The sequence below is a fragment of the Suncus etruscus genome, chromosome 4 (genome assembly GCF_024139225.1).
Source record: "Suncus etruscus isolate mSunEtr1 chromosome 4, mSunEtr1.pri.cur, whole genome shotgun sequence".
NCBI lineage: Eukaryota > Metazoa > Chordata > Mammalia > Eulipotyphla > Soricidae > Suncus > Suncus etruscus.
Window position 1 is genome coordinate 91,457,159 of NC_064851.1, and position 22,652 is coordinate 91,479,810.

Sequence of the window (22,652 nt, forward strand, 5' to 3'; positions counted from 1 at the left end):
GATGATGTGTGCCCCAATTTCAAGAAAGTATCCAAATAGATTGCATAAAAATTTTATTAAATCAGGGGGCCAGGAGATAGCTCAGCAGATAGGGCATTTGCCTTTCATGTGGCCAACCCAAGTTTAATCGCTGGCATCACATATGGTCCCCCGATTTCACTAGGAGTTATTTCTAAGCACAGAACCAGGAGAAACCCCTGAGCACTGCCCTGTGTGGTCCTGAAACCAATATCTAATATATATACATATATATACATATATATATACGTACATACATATATATAATTAGAGGGGAAAATTAAAAGATGTGATTTTAGAAATTTTTACATGGCTACAAAGTATAGCTATTAATGTTAATGCCTATCCTGCGATGGACCCAAGTTTAATCCCATCTGTCCCAGAGATCCATCAGAGTAATCTCTGAGAAAAGACCCAAAATTAAACTCTGAGAACCACGTGTGGTCAGAAAAAAACTGTTGATCTAGAAAATTGTCATAGGAGACAGTAGTTTTGTTCAAAACAACTTTGATGTTAATATAAATAAATGGTGTTTAGACAAAATTTATGTGAAGATATCTATTAAACTTCTATTGAGTATGGAATTTATTTGAGATATTGAGTGATTATATGTACTTGGAAATTTTCTAATTATAGATTTTCCTTATATGTCAATACTAAAAATTAGAGAAAAGGTAAGCATTATAGGCAATGTAACCTGATATTAAATTTAGGAACATAATACATAGTAGAAATTTTGAGTTGAGAAGAAAAATGTCAAAGAGTAGACACAGAGTATAATGAAATAGAAAAGTGTGAGAAACTAAAAGAAGATATTTGATTTTTATAACTGAGTGACTTTTTCTTTTCTTTTTGGCCCACAACCGGTGATGCTAAGGGGTTACTCCAGGCTATGCACTCAGAAATCGCTCTTGGCTTGAGGAACCATATGGGACACCGGGGGATCAAACCACGGTCCTTCTTAGGTTAGCGCATGCAAGACAAAAGCCCTACTGCTTGTGCCATCACTCCGGCTCCAACTAGGTGACTTTTTAAAGATAAACTTTAAATGTGTGTCAGAAATAAAAATTTTGATATCAGCTTGTAAATATACACTAAAATACATATTTATAAATGTAAATGCAAAGTGTGGGTTTACTGAACATTATTAAGCAAAAAAATATACTATGAGTACTTGTGATACCATTGTAATACTTTATTCTAACTAGAGTTGCAACCTAAATCATGACCCCTGTTCTGCTTGTGGGATCTCTCACTGGATGAATCTTGGTGAGTGACATGAAAAATTAGGAAAGTGGGCATTCCCTCAAGCCCATACCAGACAAATAGAGAAAGAACACAAGACCAGAATTTACACATGAACCTTCACATGTGATTTTGGCACATTAAACAAAGAGAAGGGATAATGAACGACTTCTGTTAGAAAGAGTAGCAATTACATAGTTTATGAAAAAAATCAAAACTTATGCCTCAAGCATCAGCAACTACATATAGTAGTAGTAATGCATCTTTGGCTGCAGTCCATGTTAATTTTTAATAATTTTTAATTTGATTTTCTAGACTTTTAATATATTTTAACAGGTACTCAATTTGTTTTTAAATATAATATACTTCTGTAAACCTGTTAAATTTAATTTCTATATTTTCACAGCTCAGGATACTGGTTGGCACATAGATAAAAAAAGATAAAGGAAACTAGGAATTATAAATTGGTAGATTGAGAATATTGTATGTGACCATCTAAAACATATTTTTTAAATACTATAAAAGATAGGAGACTGAAAACTATTACAGGAGTTTAAGCACTCTAATTTCACACAGATGCCTCAGTCTAACCTCCTGCACTTAGCAGGGTTCCTTGAGTACTGCAGGAGTGATCCCTTAGAACATATCTGGGGGTAATCCCTGAACACCGGAGGGTGTGTACCGAAAACAAGAAAATACAAACAAAAAAAGCAAGTGTGAAAAGAGTAAAAGATTGACATATTTTATAAAAATTAAGTCAATAGATAATTGAGAACTTGATAAGAATAAGTAATGAATTAATAAGAACTAAATTGTGAAAAAGACTAGAAGAGAAAAATCTAGAAAGATAATGCAATAAACCTGATTCAAGCCTCAACACTGCATATGGTCCCCTGAGACCTGCCAGTCGTGATCCCTGAGAGCAGAACTAGGAGTAAACGTTAAGCACTACCAAGTGGGTCCCAATAGTGTGAGGTTTGAGGTTGAAAGCTAGTAGAGAATATAAAAATTAATTTTGATAGGAAATAGGTATTTATAAGTAACAGTGGTGACTTAATTTGAAAAAATATTCCAGGTATTACATAATTAGTTTTTCTCAGGATTAGAGTGTTCTAACCTAAGTATGCCTAAGAAATAATTAGTTTCGTTTGACACATGTAGCATCATATTGGCCCTAGAACCTCCAAAGTTATCAATGCTTTTTATATGTACTGTTATCAAACCATTTCTCCATTTATACCATTCAATCTGCAGGGTTCTTTATATATGATTTAATGAATAAAGCACTGTGTTCATGACAAAATTTCATTTTACAGTGTTTTCAATCATCACTCATTAGCACAGTTCAATAAATGATGTGAAAGACTACAGAATAAGTAATCAATTTGCTATAAGACTGGCATAATGAGGCTGTCAACAAATTTTACTCAAGTGAACTAAATAGCCTTAAATAATGATTATGTATTTATTTAGTGTTATTATTACTCAAGGCATTTTTCAATTATTGATTTACATGACATCACATAAAAAGGGTTTTGTTTTTATGGGACTTACCAAATGTAAAAATATATTAACCTTATTTGAATATATAAAATAAAATCAGTTATATCAGAGATGTGGGAGAGTGGTAGAGCTATGTATCCAAAGCACAGACTCAAAAACACTGAAAACATGATTCTAACTACAACACAATACTTCTTTTATTTTCTTTTTTATATTAATATCTTTATTTAAATACCTTGATTACAAATATGCTTGTAGTAGGGTTTCAGTCAGAACTTTGTAATGTGCTTGAAAGATGGCAGGTGGACTGGGTTGGGGGATTATGGACACATTAGTGGAATAAAATTGACACTGGTGGTGGGGTTAGTGTTGAAATGTTTTATGACTGAAATCCAACTATTAATATTTAAATAGATCTTTAATTTAAAATTTTAACTTATTAAAATAAATTGAAACTAAAAATAATAATTGAAAATAATTAAGACTAGATGTGGCTCTAGTGGTAAAGCATCTGCCTTGCAAGAGATAACCTATGATGGACTGCAGATCAATCCCCCCGCATCCCATATGGTCCCCCAAGACAGAGGTGATTTCTAAGTGCATAGCCAGGAGTAGCCCCTGAGCATCACCCGGTGTGTACCAAAAACAAAAAAAAAAAAAAAATTTTTCACAGAATACAGATAAACTGAGAGAACAGAGAGTAGAACATTGCCACAGAATGATTATAGCTTATAAATGTAACAATCTCACTCTGAATGTTTCCAAATTCTGTGCCAAAATCAAGATGATCATCATATGCATCCAACATGTTCCTTCAGCTCCCAACTGTATGATTTTTCTCTTCAAAGATAAAGTAATAAGGTTTTATGTTATATTGTATTTTGCATTTCCTTGGCTTTTATCAGGTCTATTTGTTCAAATTTCCTATATCTTCAAGAAATATCCTACAAGATATTTTGTTGTCAATAGATATCCTTTTCACAGATGGTTAGTTTGCTTACAATTATAATTTGATAGTTATTACAGCTAATTTACTTAGAAATTGAAGGCTACATTCTGTAACATAAAGGTATTTTACACTGAGCTGACAAATGCAATGCCCTTCTAATATCTGTGGCACACTCAGACTATCATCCTGCCCTTGTTCATAAATCTCTTTCTCAGAAGTGTGGGCAAAAGCTTGGGTTTTGAAACTTGTTTGCGACACACTACCATCAGCAGTTAAATTAAGTGTTTTACTTCACTACTACATTTGATGGAATGAAAGATGGAGAGAAACATTAAAATAGTTGCAACAAGTTTTAAAACACCAAATTTTGACTCATCACTATGCAGTGAGGAATATTTAAATTATTTTATCCCAAAGTAAAATCTATCAGAATCAACATTGCTTGCATCCAGGGAACACCAAGCCAAGAAGTCTAAGGGAGAGAGATAGACATAGAATAATCTCACTCAGTTATGGGATATAAGAAAAACAAAAGACACTTCAGCAATAATACCCAGAGATAATGGAGAAGAAGGCCAATACATGGCAGGAAGGTTGGCACAAAGAGTGGAGCAATGCAGTTACAGTAAAGAAGGGACCACTATGACAATGATGATTGGGACTGATTACTGAGAACAATAACTGGATACTAGATGGAGATAAGGCGAAATTTAAAATATATCTTCATTTACAATAGTAAAAACCACAGTGTCTATAAAAGAAAAAATGGGGCTAGAGCAATAGCACAGTGTGAGTAGGGTATTTGTCTTGCCATAGTCAACCTGGGTTTGATCCCTGGTATCCCAAATGGTCCTCTGAGCCTGCCAGGAGTGATTTCTGAGCACACAGCTAGGAGTGAGACCTGAGTGCTGCTAGCTGTGGCCCCCAAACTAAAAATAATTAGATAAAAATGAAAATAATAGGAAGAGAAATGGGTGGAAGGACGACTGCCCCAGAAGCAGGTAGGGTGAAGGGTGGGAGGGAAACCAGGGACATCGATGGTGGGAAATGTTCATGAGTGAAGGGGACCATATATTTTATACTGAAACTCAATTATGAACAACTTTATTATCATAGTGTTTAAATTTAAAAGTGTGTAAAAAAAAAAAGAAAATTTATGTTACCAGGAACACAGAGAGGAACAACTTCATTTTTCTTTTACATTGATCAATTTTCAGTAAAATAGAAATTTTGTTTCTGTAAATACTATGAGGCAATAGCAATATGTGTTTTCTGGACTGTAAATGAAATCATTGTCTAAATTAGATGCTTGGAGAGGCACCAAGAAAATTTCATAAGTCATCAAAGTCATTCTACTAAATCATTATATATTAGAATGTCATTGATTTGTGATTTTTTTCTTTTGAGAATATATATTCTAGAATGAGACATTTGTTTAATAATATTTTTATTTCATTCCTAACAGTAGAAAATTAAGAGAGAAGAATCTTTTTATATGGACCAGAGAAATAGTATAGAGGTTAGAATGCATGCTTTGCATGGCCTGGACCAGAGTGATACCTGATATCACATGTCTTTCCAGCACTATTGGACCTTATCATCTCATCGTAGCATCATCTGGAACTAGAAGCAATGTAATGGCCCAGTCACCATAAGTAAGTGGGAATGGTTCCCTTAGCACCATAAACAACCCTTCCTCCCCCAAAAATTCTTATAATATTAATATGGAATTAAATTTTATATAAATGTTAATAAGTACAAATTAAATAGAAAATTTAACAACTTAAAAATAGAGAAAATGTGGGAAAATATAAAATAAGATTATTATTAGTAATATTGTTTTTCTTTTTATTTAAACATAATGTTTACAAACTTGTTTATGATTTTCAGTCTTTTAATATACACCATTCTTTGCCCATGATCATTTCCTGTCAAAAAGCTTCTAAAAACAACAAATTCATATAGCAAAGTGTCAGGCTTCAAAATTACACACAAAAATTAATGGCCTTCTTATAAACCAATAGTGATGGAGAAGAAAGGGACATTAAAAAACAATCCCATTCTCATCAGTATCATGAAACCTTGGAGTCAACATAATTAAATTGGTGAAGGACCTTTACGAAAAAACCTACAAAATACTGCTTCAACAAATAAAAAAGGAAATGAAAACATATACCCTCTTCCTGGATTGGGAGGATTAACATCATTAAAATGGTAATACTCCCTAAAGCATTATATAGGGTTTTTTAAATAATATTTTAAATTTATTGAGGTAACATTGTTTTACAAGGGTGTACCTTTTTAGGTTTAAGATATCGGTTTTGTTGTTGTTGTTGTTCTTGTTCTTGTTTTGACCAAAGTGGATTACAAATCTTTCACAGAAATTTTCTAGGTACATAGTGACATTGAATCAGGAGCATTCCCACCACCAATGTTGTCCTCCCTCCACCCCTGTTCCCTGCATACATCCCATCTCCTCCTCATTAACCCGCCGGGTTGCTGGTATTAGTGGTTCCCCTCTGTGTCTAGCATGTTGTAGATTGAGTGTTGATTCTGTAGTCCTTGACTTTGGATTTGGTGTTTAAGTCTGATCATTTTTTTTATTTCTATTTAATGTAATTTCTCTAAGGATACCCATGACATTCTTTAAAGAAGTGGATAAAATATGTCTGAAATTTATTTGTAACAATAAACACCCACGTATAGATAGAGCAACTCTTAGAAAAAAAGAAGATGGAAGGCATAACTTTCCCCAACTTTACATTGTACTACAAAGCAATAATCATTAAAACAGAAAGGTATTGGAATAAAGACAGATCCTTAGATTAGTGGAATAGACTTAAGTATTCAGAAAATGTTCCCCAGACGTACAATAAATTATAAAGGAGCAAGAAACGCAAAATGGAGCAAGGGAAACCATTTAAACAAGTGGTGTTCAGATAACTGGTCAGTCACATGCAAAAAAGAGACCTCAGACCTCCATCTAAAACCATGCACAAAGATCAAATGCAAACAGATTACAGACCTTGATATCAGACCCAGAACCATAAGGTGTATAGAACAACATGTAGGTAAAACACTCCGTGACATTGAGACTAAAGGCATCTTCAAGGAAAAAACAACACTGTCCAAACATATAGAAGCAGAGATAAACAAATGAGATTATATTATGTTGAGAAGCTTCTTTACAAAGAAGTAATGACCAGGATAAAAAGGTTACCCACAGAGTGGGAAAACCTTATAACCATCAGACAATGGGCTAATATCTGAGATATACAAGGTACTGACAGAACTTATGAAAGTAACATACAAAATTGTTCCACATCACTAATCATCAGTAATCATAAAAACGACAATGAGGTGCCTTCTCACACCACAGAGACTGGTACACATCACAAAGAATAAGAATAATCAGTGCTGGCAGGGATGTGGGGAGAAAGAAACTCTCATTCACTACTGGTGGGAATGCCTTCTAGTTCAGCTTTTATGGCAAACAATATGAAGATTCCTCAAAAAACTGGAAATTGATCTCCCATATGACCCAGCTATACTATTTCTAAGGATATATCCTACAAACACAAAAATTCAATACAAAAATGTCTTCTGCACACCTATATTCATTGCAGCACTATTTACAATATCCAGAATCTGGAAACAACTCAGACAACCTTCAGAAGATGAATGGCTAAAGAAACTGTGGTACATATACAAAATAGAATGTTATGCAGCTGTTAGGAAAAATGAAGTCATGAAATTTTCCTATACAGGGATTGACATGGAAACTATTATGCTGAGTGAAATAAGTCAGTGGGAGAGAGCTAAACAGAATATTCTCACTCATCTGTGGATTTAAGAAAAGTAAAAGACGGTATTGTAATAATGCCCAAAGACAAAAATTGAGGGCTGGAAGAACCATCCCATGATATGAAGCTTAATACAGAAAGCGTTGAGTTCAGTTAGAGAAATAACTACAGTAACAACTATCATGGCAGTGGTAGTGAGTGAAAGTAATAGAAGGCCTGTCCTGAATACAGGTAGGGGGTGGGAGAGGAGGTAGATGGCATGGTTGGTGGGAAGGTTGCACTGGTAAAGAGGGAATGTTCTTTTTTTATAACTGTATTCCAACTATAAACATGTTTGTAATCATGATGGGAACTTATCTACACATTTACCTGCAAACATTAATCTGTTCTTCTTTACAATAGTATACTTCAATGGGACCATATATATAGAAAATATACTTTATTTTTATTTTATTTTTTTATTTTTGGGGGGCCACTTCTGGCAGCACTCAAGGGTTATTCCTGGATCTGCACTCAGAAATAGCCCCGGGCAGACTCATGAGACCATATGGGATAGTAGTGATTGAACCCAGGTCTGTCCAGGGTTGACTACATGCAAGCTAAATGCCCTACCCTGTGATTTCACTTTATTTTCTTGTCCCCCAATTCACAATACAGACCACATATAGGGCCTGGTTTGAGGTGTATATGGGGTTCAATTATTGTACCTCCTCTTTCTATACAGTCAGTGTAAAGAGCACAGCCTGTGGTAAGAATTGGGAGGCCTTATCTTTTCTTTTCATTTTTTGTCTTTTACATATATATATATATATATATATATAACCCTTCACCAGTGCAACATTCCCATGACTAATATCCCAAGTGTCCTTCCTCCACACTACACACCGGCCTGTACTCTAGACAGGCTTTCTACTGGTGATATCAATTTAAAGCTATACATCATGGCAATGCTTTTTCTCACAGAATTATGAGATAATAAAATTTCACATGAGCCTGTTCATCTTTTAGTTTTTAAGATTTATTCCAAGAGAAATATGTTTCTTTAATTAGACATATCATAGCATTAGTAAAATATAGTGTTATGATATATTATAAAACATCACAAACTTGCATATTTCCCAAACCAGTCACTACCTTTTAAATTTCATCTATCCATCTATATATAGGTCAAAAATAAAAATACTCATAACAATAAGAAATAATAATTAGAGCATAAAAACCGGCTAACCTTTGCAAAAGCTGGCTCCCTGTGTGTGACACCAGGTGGGGAAAATCCGCGAAAGTACACCGGCCCAGTGGGGCTCAGCTGTGAAAGACTGTGAGTGTGACCTGTCTATGTCTGTCTACTGTCCTCTTGCGTGAAACTCTTGCGAGTGGGGCAAAAAGAGCCTCCAGAAACCTCGCTCGCCCAGACGCCATTTTCAGGGAGGGACTTCAGAGCATAAAAACCGGCTAACCTTTGCAAAAGCTGGCTCCCTGTGTGTGACACCAGGCGGGGAAAATCCGCGAAAGTACACCGGCCCAGTGGGGCTCAGCTGTGAAAGACTGTGAGTGTGACCTGTCTATATCTGTCTACTGTCCTCTTGCGTGAAACTCTTGCGAGTGGGGCAAAAAGAGCCTCCAGAAACCTCGCTCGCCCAGACGCCATTTTCAGGGAGGGACTTCAGAGCATAAAAACCGGCTAACCTTTGCAAAAGCTGGCTCCCTGTGTGTGACACCAGGCAGGGAAAATCCGCGAAAGTACACCGGCCCAGTGGGGCTCAGCTGTGAAAGACTGTGAGTGTGACCTGTCTATGTCTGTCTACTGTCCTCTTGCGTGAAACTCTTGCGAGTGGGGCAAAAAGAGCCTCCAGAAACCTCGCTCGCCCAGACGCCATTTTCAGGGAGGGACTTCAGAGCATAAAAACCGGCTAACCTTTGCAAAAGCTGGCTCCCTGTGTGTGACACCAGGCGGGGAAAATCCGCGAAAGTACACCGGCCCAGTGGGGCTCAGCTGTGAAAGACTGTGAGTGTGACCTGTCTATGTCTGTCTACTGTCCTCTTGCGTGAAACTCTTGCGAGTGGGGCAAAAAGAGCCTCCAGAAACCTCGCTCGCCCAGACGCCATTTTCAGGGAGGGACTTCAGAGCATAAAAACCGGCTAACCTTTGCAAAAGCTGGCTCCCTGTGTGTGACACCAGGCGGGGAAAATCCGCGAAAGTACACCGGCCCAGTGGGGCTCAGCTGTGAAAGACTGTGAGTGTGACCTGTCTATGTCTGTCTACTGTCCTCTTGCGTGAAACTCTTGCGAGTGGGGCAAAAAGAGCCTCCAGAAACCTCGCTCGCCCAGACGCCATTTTCAGGGAGGGACTTCAGAGCATAAAAACCGGCTAACCTTTGCAAAAGCTGGCTCCCTGTGTGTGACACCAGGCGGGGAAAATCCGCGAAAGTACACCGGCCCAGTGGGGCTCAGCTGTGAAAGACTGTGAGTGTGACCTGTCTATGTCTGTCTACTGTCCTCTTGCGTGAAACTCTTGCGAGTGGGGCAAAAAGAGCCTCCAGAAACCTCGCTCGCCCAGACGCCATTTTCAGGGAGGGACTTCAGAGCATAAAAACCGGCTAACCTTTGCAAAAGCTGGCTCCCTGTGTGTGACACCAGGCGGGGAAAATCCGCGAAAGTACACCGGCCCAGTGGGGCTCAGCTGTGAAAGACTGTGAGTGTGACCTGTCTATGTCTGTCTACTGTCCTCTTGCGTGAAACTCTTGCGAGTGGGGCAAAAAGAGGCTCAGAGGAGCACGGCCACTTCGCTTCGCTACACGGCCGTGCACTCTTTCTAAGGAAAGAACTCCATTGCAACAAGAAGGAAAAATCACACTAAGAACGGCGCTATATCACAGAAGCAAACATTCCTCTCTGGACTGTCTTCTCTGTTGCATGCTCGGGCCTAAGATTTGACCCAGTGTGAGGCTTCATCCACGGAGGACTCCCCTCCCATAGAGGCAAGTCAGCCCATCCAGAAAGGGAGGAGCCAGAGGAGTGTGCTGCCTACATCATATAGACAATGAATACCACCACAACACGTAGAAAAACCCACAATACAAGTGTGACAATGGGGAAACAACGCAGGCCAGCATCAGACATAGAGAATGAAGATGACAATTCTGAGGACCAGATAATGACTGAACAACTAATCAACCTCTCAGATAAGGACTTTAGACTAGCAATATGGAAGGTGCTCAACAGACTCCAAGAAACCATGGATCGAGTTGAACAGAACACTAATTAGAACCAAGAAAATATGAAGGCAGAAATGACAAAACTCCAAACTGAAATAACATGTCAACTAACAGGACTGAAAAAGTCAGTAAACGAAGTGAATGACAAAATGGATAAGCTCTGGGACAGGGTATCAGAAGCTGAGAATAGACTTGGTGCTGTGGAAGATGAGATACATAACAATTCCATACAGCAGGAGAGATTGGACAAAAAACTTAAAGCAAATGAGCAGACAATGGAAAAATTAGTCAAAGAATGGGAACAGACGAAAATAGAAGTCTATGATAAGATCAACAGAAACAACTTAAGAATCATTGGAGTCCCAGAGACCCAGGAAGAAAATTTCCAGGAAGAATCAATGGTCAAGAACATCATTAAAGAGAAACTTCCAGAGCTAAAGAATATATGTGATCAAATCCTGCATGCCCGAAGAGTACCAACCAAAAGAGACCCCAGAAAAACCACCCCAAGACACATCCTAGTTACAATGACAAATCCCACAGATAGAGACAGAATTCTGAAAACAGCAAGATCAAAAGGGGAAATCATGTTCAAGCAAGCTTCCCTGAGATTTACAGCAGACCTGTCACCAGAAACGCTCAATGCCAGAAAGCAGTGGTGGGATATTGTGACAAGACTGAATGAAATGAATGCTTCACCCAGAATACTATACCCAGCAAAACTCACTTTCCGGTTTGATGGAAGAATACATGGTTTCACAGACAAAAAACAACTCAGAAACTTCACAGACACAAAACCAGTCTTAAGAGAAAAACTGAAAGACCTAATCTAAGACAAGACTACCCAAAAGACACACCAAATTTTGAAATAAAGATGGCGTTAAATCCCAGGACAATTCTTTCTCTCAACGTCAATGGACTAAATGCACCAGTTAAGAGACACAGAGTGGCTAAATGGATCAAAAAACTTAATCCAACCTTCTGCTGCCTACAAGAAACGCACCTGAATAGTCAGAACAAACATAGACTCAAAATAAAAGGCTGGAGAAAAGTTATCCAAGCAAACAACACCCATAAAAAAGCTGGAGTGGCCATACTAATATCAGATAATGCAAACTTTATACTCAGGAAGGTTGTAAGGGACAAAGACGGACATTTTATATTAATCAAGGGGTACGTAGAGCAGGAAGAATTCACTCTCCTAAACATATATGCACCGAAGGAGGGGCCAGCAAAATATTTAATACAACTGTTGACAAATCTGAAAAATAATATCAACAACAACACAATAATTGTGGGGGACCTTAACACGGCTTTGTCAACACTGGACAGGTCAACCAGACTGAAACCCAACAAGAATATACTAGACCTGAGGAGAGAAATGGAAGAAAGAGGCCTAGTGGATATATATAGGACACTCCATCCCCAGAAACCTGGATACACATTCTTCTCCAATGTACATGGGACATTCTCCAGGATAGACTACATGCTGGCACATAAAACATACCTCCATAAGATCAAGAGGATAGAAATTTTGCAGACTACCTTCGCTGACCACAAGGCTCTGAAATTATTTGTGAACTCCAAAGGGACTCAGAAGAAACACTTTAACACCTGGAAGTTAAACAGCCTCATGCTCAATAACCAGTGGGTCCGAGATGAAATCAAGGAGGAAATCAAAAGGTTCCTGGAAACAAATGACAATAAAGACACAAACTCTCAGAACTTATGGGACACAGCAAAAGCAGTACTGAGAGGAAAATTTATAGCTTTGCAAGCACACATCAGGAAGGAAGAAGGAGCTTACCTGAGTAGCTTAATGACACAGCTAATAGAACTAGAAAATGCTCAACAAAAGGACCCAAGAATAGGAAGACAGAAGGAAATAACAAAGCTGAGAGCAGAAATCAACGAAGTGGAAACTCAAAAAACAATCCGAAAGATCAACGAAAGCAGAAGTTGGTTCTTTGAAAAAATAAACAAGATTGATAGACCACTGGCAAACCTAACAAAGAAAGAGAGAGAGAGAAACTTGATAACTCGTATCAGGAATGAAAAAGGAGAGATCACTACTGATATGACAGAGATTCAAAGGGTAATCAGAAACTACTTTGAAAAACTCTACGCCACTAAAAATGAGAACCTGGAAGAAATGGATAAATTCTTGGACTCTTATAATCTTCCACGGTTGAAGGAAGAGGATGTAGCATATCTAAACACCCCCATCACCATTGATGAAATTAAAACAGTAATCAAATGTCTGCCGAAAAACAAAAGCCCAGGTCCAGATGGATTCACTAATGAATTCTATCAAACTTTCCAAGAGGAACTACTGCCAATCTTGGCAAGACTCTTTCATGAAATTGAACAAACAGAAACACTTCCAAATAGCTTTTATGAAGCCAACATCACCTTGCTACCTAAACCAGACAGAGATGCTACCAAAAAAGAAAATTACAGACCAATATCACTGATGAATGCAGATGCAAAGATCCTCAACAAAATCCTGGCAAATAGGATTCAATGCCTCGTTAAGAAGATCATCCACTACGATCAAGTAGGTTTCATCCCAGGAATGCAAGGCTGGTTTAACATCCGTAAATCTATCAACATAATACACAACATCAATAACAAGAAAAATAAAAACCACATGATCATATCAATAGATGCAGAGAAAGCATTTGATAAGGTCCAACACCCATTCTTGATCAAAACTCTCAGCAAGATGGGAATGGAGGGAACCTTTCTCAATATAGTGAAGGCCATCTACCACAAGCCAGTGGCAAATATTATCCTCAATGGAGAAAAACTGAAAGCCTTTCCTCTAAATTCTGGCACAAGACAAGGCTGTCCTCTCTCACCACTCCTATTCAACATAGCACTGGAAGTACTTGCTATAGCGATTAGGCAAGAAAAGGATATCAAGGGAATCCAGATAGGAAAGGAAGAAGTCAAGCTCTCACTGTTTGCAGATGACATGATACTCTACTTAGAAAACCCTAAAGACTCTATCAAAAAGCTTCTAGAAACAATAGACTCATATAGCAAGGTGGCAGGCTATAAAATTAACACACAAAAATCAATGGCCTTTCTATATACCAATAGTAATAAGGATGAAATGGACATTAAGAAAACAACCCCATTCACAATAGTACCACACAAACTCAAATATCTTGGAATCAACTTGACTAAATATGTGAAGGACCTATACAAAGAAAACTATAAAACTCTGCTCCAAGAAATAAGAGAGGACACACGGAAATGGAAACACATACCCTGCTCATGGATTGGCAGGATTAACATCATCAAAATGTCAATACTCCCCAAGGCATTATACAAATTTAATGCCATCCCTCTAAAGATACCCATGACATTCTTCAAAGAAGTGGATCAGACACTTTTGAAATTCATTTGGAACAATAAACACCCTCGAATAGCTAAAGCAATCATTGGGAAAAAGAATATGGGAGGAATTACTTTTCCCAACTTTAAACTGTACTACAAAGCAACAATTATCAAAACAGCATGGTATTGGAATAAGGATAGGTCCTCAGATCAGTGGAATAGGCTTGAATACTCAGAAAATGTTCCCCAGAGATACAACCATCTAATTTTTGATAAAGGAGCAGGAAATCCTAAATGGAGCAGGGAAAGCCTCTTCAACAAGTGGTGTTGGCACAATTGGATAGCCACTTGCAAAAAATTAAACTTAGACCCCCAGCTAACATCATGTACAAAGGTAAAATCCAAATGGATTAAAGACCTCGATATCAGCCCCAAAACCATAAGATATATAGAACAGCACATAGGCAAGACACTCCAGGACATTACAGGCATCTTCAAGGAGGAAACTGCACTCTCCAAGCAAGTGAAAGCAGAGATTAACAGATGGGAATATATTAAGCTGAGAAGCTTCTGCACCTCAAAGGAAATAGTGCCCAGGATACAAGAGCCACCCACTGAGTGGGAGAAACTATTCACCCAATACCCATCAGATAAGGGGCTAATCTCCAAAATATACAAGGCACTGACAGAACTTTACAAGAAAAAAACATCTAACCCCATCAAAAAATGGGGAGAAGAAATGAACAGACACTTTGACAAAGAAGAAATACGCATGGCCAAAAGACACATGAAAAAATGTTCCACATCACTAATCATCAGGGAGATGCAAATCAAAACAACGATGAGATACCACCTCACACCCCAGAGAATGGCACACATCACAAAGAATGAGAATAAACAGTGTTGGCGGGGATGTGGAGAGAAAGGAACTCTTATCCACTGCTGGTGGGAATGCTGTCTAGTTCAACCTTTATGGAAAGCGATATGGAGATTCCTCCAAAAACTGGAAATCGTGCTCCCATACGATCCAGCTATACCACTCCTAGGAATATATCCTAGGAACACAAAAATACAATACAAAAACCCCTTCCTTACACCTATATTCATTGCAGCTCTATTTACCATAGCAAGACTCTGGAAACAACCAAGATGCCCTTCAACAGACGAATGGCTAAAGAAACTGTGGTACATATACACAATGGAATATTATGCAGCTGTCAGGAGAGATGAAGTCATGAAATTTTCCTATACATGGATGTACATGGAATCTATTATGCTGAGTGAAATAAGTCAGAGAGAGAGAGAAAAACGCAGAATGGTCTCACTCATCTATGGGTTTTAAGAAAAATGAAAGACACCCTTGTAATAATAATTTTCAGACACAAAAGAGAAAAGAGCTGGAAGTTCCAGCTCACCTCAGGAAGCTCACCACAAAGAGTGATGAGTTTAGTTAGAGAAATAACTACATTTTGAACTGTCCTAATATTGAGAATGTATGAGGGAAATGTAGAGCCTGTTTAGGGTACAGGCGGGGGTTGGGGGGGAGGAGGGAGATTTGGGACTTGGGTGATGGGAATGTTGCACTGGTGATGGGTGGTGTTCCTTTTATGACTGAAACCCAAACACAATCATGTATGTAATCAAGGTGTTTAAATAAAAAAAAAATTTAAAAAAAAAAGAAATAAAATTTTTTGGAGATAAAAAAAAAAGAAATAATAATTATTAAAAATAAAACCAAAATTAGGGGCCTGGAGAGATAGCACAGCGGTGTTTGCCTTGCAAGCAGCCGATCCAGGACCAAAGGTGGTTGGTTCGAATCCCAGTGCCCCATATGGTCCCCCGTGCCTGCCAGGAGCTATTTCTGAGCAGACAGCCAGGAGTAACCCCTGAGCAATGCCGGGTGTGGCCCAAAAAAAAATAAAAAAATAAATAAAACCAAAATTATATGTTAGGATTATAGGATAAAATTCTTAATAATCCTTCATACTCAAATAAAAGAAATCTGTTGAGAATTAATACCAGTAAAATTTCAAGATAGTATGTCTTGTTTAAAAATCACTCAAGGACTGAGCACATATTTTGCATGAAGAAAATGTGCATATGGAAGCCGGAGCAATAGCATGGAGGTAAGGTGTTTGCCTTGCATGCAGAAGGTCGGTGATTTGAATCCCGGCATTCCATATGGTCTCCTGAGCCTACCACGAGTGATTTCTGAGCATAGAGCCAGGAGTAACCCCTGAGCTCTGCCAGGTGTGACCCAAAAACCAAAAAAAAAAAAAATGTGGATTTGAACCCATCACTACCTGGTTTCTGATCACCACCAGCAATAATCCCCAAGCAGAGAGCCATGAGTGCATACCCTCAAAAAAAAAGTTAATGAGTCCACATTAAAATGAATTCTACTAAAGGTAGATTTAAAAGAGAAGGAAAAAGTCTATGACTGCCTATAATTTAAAAGAAATACTGGGTATGATTTAAAATTTGTCACATCTTTCCCAAAGACTCATAAAGCAATTGCTGATTAATGCATTCAGTAATTTTCAGTAACCTGTAGGTTGTAAAATGCCAAATCTAACTAGACATCTTATTTTCAGAGAGAATATATATTTTTCCAAGATTGCATTAAAATTACAGAACAAAGGTGAACTGTATTAAAGAAAAACTGTGTATTTGGAAGTAGACATTTTCATTTGGAATCTGTGGTCAGCATTTCAATTCCCATCTGACTTGTATTAGGCTTCACAGATACAGAAATATTGTGAGGTTAGCTGGGACTATGTCCTCCAACTACTATACTTTATTGAAAAGGTTAGTCCAGGGAATCTGAAAACTAATGCAGGTACTTGAGCAAAATTGATCTACTGCTTTCATATCACATTGTTTCCTTTCAATGCAGTATGAATATTTGCAGTAGATTTTAGAAAGTTAGAAGGAAACTAATTTTAATTTCTCATTATGCTTTATTTCTATGCTTTCTCTGTCCATTAACCTATCTCAGGAAATATTAATGTCATATTTATCTTCGATAGTAGCTGAAATATATGCTGAATTTCAGAAGTAAAATACTTTCATTTCTATTTAGGAATCACTTTTTATTCGTAGATAATTTTCATGCTTGAAAATAATGTTGATGGAATGATTTCAACATTGACAAGTATGTCTAATACAAGATGAAAATGTTCTGAAAATTAGAAGTCAAAAAGATGATATTGGGTTTTAAAAGAAACTTATTTTGAAATTATTTCCTATGCTAATCAGATACATCAAAGCTAAAAGATGATATCTGTGTTTTAGAAACAATTGAATTTTTCCCTTTCCACTATAAATTCATTATTAAAAGCAGTATTATGAAGTTTTCCTTCGTCAGCTAAATTGTCCTGCTTTAAAGTACTTGCTTCATGGTAGTTAGACAAGATACTCCATTGAGACTCCACAGTTTACCTCTGGTTTGGTTATTTAGTCATGTAAATGTCTGATTCTACATGGAATATATTTCTCAGTTTATCTTGTTACTCCTAATCAAATCAGTATTAAAAGGTAGGTAGTGATAAGATAGCTGAAAAGGTATTTCTTTATAGCAGATAACCAGAGAAAAATTCTCAATACTCTATATAGTCACCCTGAGCACTGTCAGGAAGATCCTTGACTACAGAGCCAGGAGTAAGCCTTGAGCATTGCCAGAACCAAAACAAACAAACAAAAAAAGCAACAATAAAAAATTGGGTTGCAGATAAATATGACCTTTTTTTGTAAAAATTCTGACAAACATAAATTAAGGCCAAGATCAAGCCAAAGAGATTTCACTGTTCTGATTGCTAATCCTAATCTAGCAAGTAAATTTCCATATTCCATTAATAATCAGCAAAGTGTTCTTTAACTGGCTAATTCTTCTCCCAACCTTAATATCACATCATAAATATCTATATTCATTGAAAGTCAAGGAAGACATTCTAATATCCCAATATTTACTGTTCTATGCCAAAAAAAAAAAAAGGAACACAACCCTTTTTTAAGAAGCTGCTGGTCTTATTTTGCTTGTTTGTTTGTTTGTTTCTTTGTAGCTGATTGTTTTGGTTTTGGGTTTATTCTTTTTTCATTTTTTTGTACTTTTGTTGTTACTCTCTTATTGTTTTTTTTTTTTTTGGTCTTGTCTTGTTTTGTTTTGTTACCTTTTTCTTCTTTTTTCCCTTCCTTCTTCTAAATGGATATTTACAACACCTAGATGGACACCTCCCATATCTTTTCTTATATCTCCAATAGAGCCACATTACTGGAATCACCTTGATCAGCCTCATAATTGGAGGGGGAAAAATAGATGGTACCAAGACCAGACAATTATATGTTCATTTGATGGAAATAAAAAAATTATCAGACTTGAACATCAAATCTAAAGTCAATGACAACAGAATCGATACCCAAGCTGTACAAGGGGGGAAACAGTTGATGGAGGGTAAAGGAGAGAGATATGGGATGCATGCTGGGAACAGGGGTGGAGGGAGGACAACACTGGTGGTGGGAATGCCCCCATTCATTATCGCTATGTGCTTTAAATATTACTGTGAAAGATTTGTAATTCACTTTGACCACAATAAAAAAAATGAAAGTTAAGAGAAGAGAACAAATCATGTGGGTGAGGGAGGAATGACTCATCAAGCTTTGATATTATTCAATTCAAAGTAGTTTAAAGACCTTGATATTGACCCAAATTCATAAAATTCATTAAGAAAAACAGTCAGAACACTTCTAAAACTTAGACCTTAAAAAAGTCTTCAGTGGCAGGATGCCAGTGACAAGGCACAAGAGCTATAGCATCAAATCTGAATAAATGGGACTACATCAAACTAAAAAAAAAATTTTAATGGAAAAAGAAACTCTAAATTAGAATACAAATACAATTATAAGATAGCTAACTGAATGGATACAAAAATTCGCACTCAGCACATCAGAAATTTAGTATATACAAAGTACTCACAAAAGTTAATTTCACAAAACCTAAAAAACACTTTAAAAATTGGGGAGAGGAAATGAAAGACATTTCTCTGAGGAAGACAAACAGATAGCCAATGGACACATGAAAAAAATACTCATCATCACTTATCATTAGGAAAATTCAAATCAAGACAACAATGATATATATTCTTACTTTAATAATAATGGCACATATCAAAAATACTGGGAGCAATCTCTGTTGCTGAGGATGTAGTGATAAAGGAACTCCCATTGTTTCTGGGAATTCTGTCTGGTCCAACACCTATGAAAAACAGTATGGAGGGTTCTCAGTAAACTCAAAATTGAGCTGCCATACAACCCAGCAATCCCTCTTTTGGTATCTTTCCCCAGGACAAAAAAGCATTCATCCAAAAGGATGTATGCACAACAGACAAGTGGATCATGAAGATGTACTTCATATATACAAAGTAATACTACATAGCTGTAAAAAATGATGCAATCATGCTATTTACAGCAACATGGATGGAATTGGAAGATATGTTAAATGAAATAAGCAGAAGAAGGATAAATAGAGAATGAAATCACTTAAATGTGGTATTTAGAGTATCTGCATGAAGAAATGAAATGGTTAAATGGGAGTTGTCTCAAACACTGTTAGCCCCAGAGTATAGTGAGAAGAAAAGCAACTGAGCAGGAGAGGAGAAACACAAATATGAAAGATGGGGCCAGGGGCCAAGAGGTCTCAGTTGTATTGATAATGTTAAAAAAATAAAAAGGACAAAACTAAATATCCAAGCCAAAGGCAGCAACTATGGAATCAAGAGACCCAAACATTACCAATCTAAACTTAAAATGGGTCTGTTATACTGGCAGGCTGAGAAGCAGGGGTAGTATGGGATGTACTTAGAAATATTGTTAGAAGGAGGTGGACAGTTGGTGCTGAGATTGGCCCTGATTCATTGAATGTCTGAAATCCAACACAGAAGGATTTTTTTAAATCAACAATGGTTTAAATAAAATAAAAATTTTAAAAGTTTGCATACATTTTAAGCATCAAATATAGGCATGGTTAGTTTTCTTTGCCTGCAAACACCACCATATAAATTCTGGTATTTATGTAAATATACAGTTATTATACATATGTATAGTGAATAGCCAAAATTAGAAAGTAATAAATAATAATAACAAAGTGATTAGTTCTTTGATACCTCATCAAACAAAGCATTTGAAAAGGCATTTTATTAATGTTATTGTCAAACAATTTCTAAAATTTTATGATTCTAGTAAGAAATCAATATTTTTAATTTTATAGTCTTATTTGGTTACCTTTCTGTTTTACAAATGGGTTAATGCAAAACACTATAGTAATATGTACAAAATAAACTTTTTCACTCTTCTGTTTAATACCCAAGGTTTTATAAAATAAACTGCAAATAATTTTATCTAAACAGCTTTAATCATCTTGCTTTTAAAATTAGTGTCTCTTTAGTTGATTACCCTTCTTAGTTATTTTTCTATGTATCTTTCTACCCATTATTTTTCTTTAGCAGTTTTTAAAAATATTTTTTCAGATTTTACAATGAAGCATAAAAAATTCAGTGTATAAAAATTTTACTTGCTCTCATTCCAATTAACTCAAATATTGAGATCAGTTCTAAGGGCTGCATGGTAAGTATATGTTAGAACAAGCTAATATATGAAACAAAAACACCAACAGCTTACAGCATAAAAAATACTTGTGAATTATGGAAAGCAGTATTTTTCTTGAAATGTTTATAAGCTGAATATGAGCTCTCATGACCATGGTTTACCACACAGAATCCTATGGAGGCTAGTGTAATCTCCTGCTATAGCTAACTCAAAATCAGACTTCTGTGTTGTGGAGGAATAGGACAATTAAAACTCATAGCTGCTTTATTTTTCTAAAAATCACTTATTTTAGTGTTTGATATTTGTCACAGTTTAGAAATTCTGTCAAAAAGATTTCTTCAAAGAAGTAGTCAAGTTGAAGCATGTGCCATTTTGTTCTTATATTTTCATTTGAAAGCTATCAGAGACTTTTAGGAAGGCTTTTATTCACTCTCAAAAATCATTACTGCTCAGTGCATTAGGTAATATTTTCTTTTTAGTGCACTTTCAATCTGAAAAAGAACTCAAAATTTTAAGATTCCATGTGTACTGCACTGAAGTATTTTCTTTTAAAATTATTTGAAATTTGGAAATTATAAATTGCTAAAAAGTACTTAGTATTGTTTTGAAGCAATCAAAGACTTTAGACATAAAAATGCTGGAAATTTCCATTATGAGACCTATGGTTTTAAATACTTTTCTTGGTAAAGCCAGACTCATGAAATGACTTGAAATTTTAATATGTTATAATTTTTTGAGATTTACAAATATAGCTAACCCAAAACCAAATGCAAATTTTCCAAAGCAAGATTTTATTACAGTGAGTCTAAAAAATGTTTGTCTGTCCTATAAAGGTGACTGCCTAGATAATGTGGTGTCTTTGAAAATCAAAACTCATCAAAGATATCACTTAAATAATATCTGCCTTATCTCTTTAGTTGGTAGCTCATATACTTTTACAGAATAAAAATTATTTTACTGAATAGCCCGTTTTCCCCTAGAAAAAATTCAGTCAATGAGTGCTAACATATTTAGATAAAAAATGGATTGAAGGGGTACAGAATAAAAGTAGTATTAAGAGCCTATAATAGACAGAACAGAAAAAATATGAAATTCACCATATGTATTTAATTCTCTAGAGAATCCTAGAAAACAGTTATTATTTTCATTTTTAATAAAGGGATATTCCTACTCATGAAAGACATAATCCTAAGTATGTTACTTGTTCTCTTTTTTTTTAATTCATTTTACACATATATTCAATTGTCTTATTTTTTACAGTTACATAGTTATGCGTGTCCCCCCCCTATATCTCTGGCACATTTTTCTTCTCTCTCTCTCTTTCTTTCTCTCTCTCTTTTTCTCTCTCTTTTTTTCTCTCTCTCTCTGTCTGTTTCACACACACACTTGTTCACTTATTCATTTGCTCTGTCATTCTATTTTATCTCTCTCACTCCATTTTTTTTCTTGTAGGCATTGTGGATAGCAATCATGTTACTGAAGGGGCATCATATATATCACTTTATTCCCTTTCAGCACCCAGTTTTTGTCCAGAGGCTCATTTCAAACTATCATTGATATTGAGGTCTCATTTCTGCCCTAACCACTCCCTGTTTTTTGTGGCATGCATCCTGTCATTGACCAGTCCTCGTGGCCTTATCTCTATTGTCTTTGCGTATTATTATCATACTGTCTTATTTTTTTTAATATATTCCACAAATGAGTATGATCGTTTTAATCCTCTCACTCACTCAACATAATACTTTCCATACTTATCTATGTATAAACAAAAAACCTCATTGTTCTAATAGCTGTGTAGTAGTATTCCGTTGTGTAGATGTACCACAGTTTCTTGATCCACTCACCCAGTTCTTGGACATTGAGTTGTTTCCAGATTCTGGGTATTATGAATAATGCTTCAATAAACGTAGGATTGCAAAATGCCTTTTCTGTGTAATGTTTGGAGTCTCTAGGTTTCCCGTGGACAATATTGAT

General features: G+C 36.3%; 1 non-coding gene across 1 annotated transcript; it reads right to left on the reverse strand.

The window, feature by feature from the left end:
• Nucleotides 1-8,150: 8,150 nt before the first annotated feature.
• LOC126007925 (small nucleolar RNA SNORA51) lies at nt 8,151-8,283 on the reverse strand. Its single transcript, XR_007495396.1, has one exon. It is a non-coding gene; the product is annotated as a small nucleolar RNA SNORA51 (small nucleolar RNA).
• Nucleotides 8,284-22,652: the final 14,369 nt, after the last annotated feature.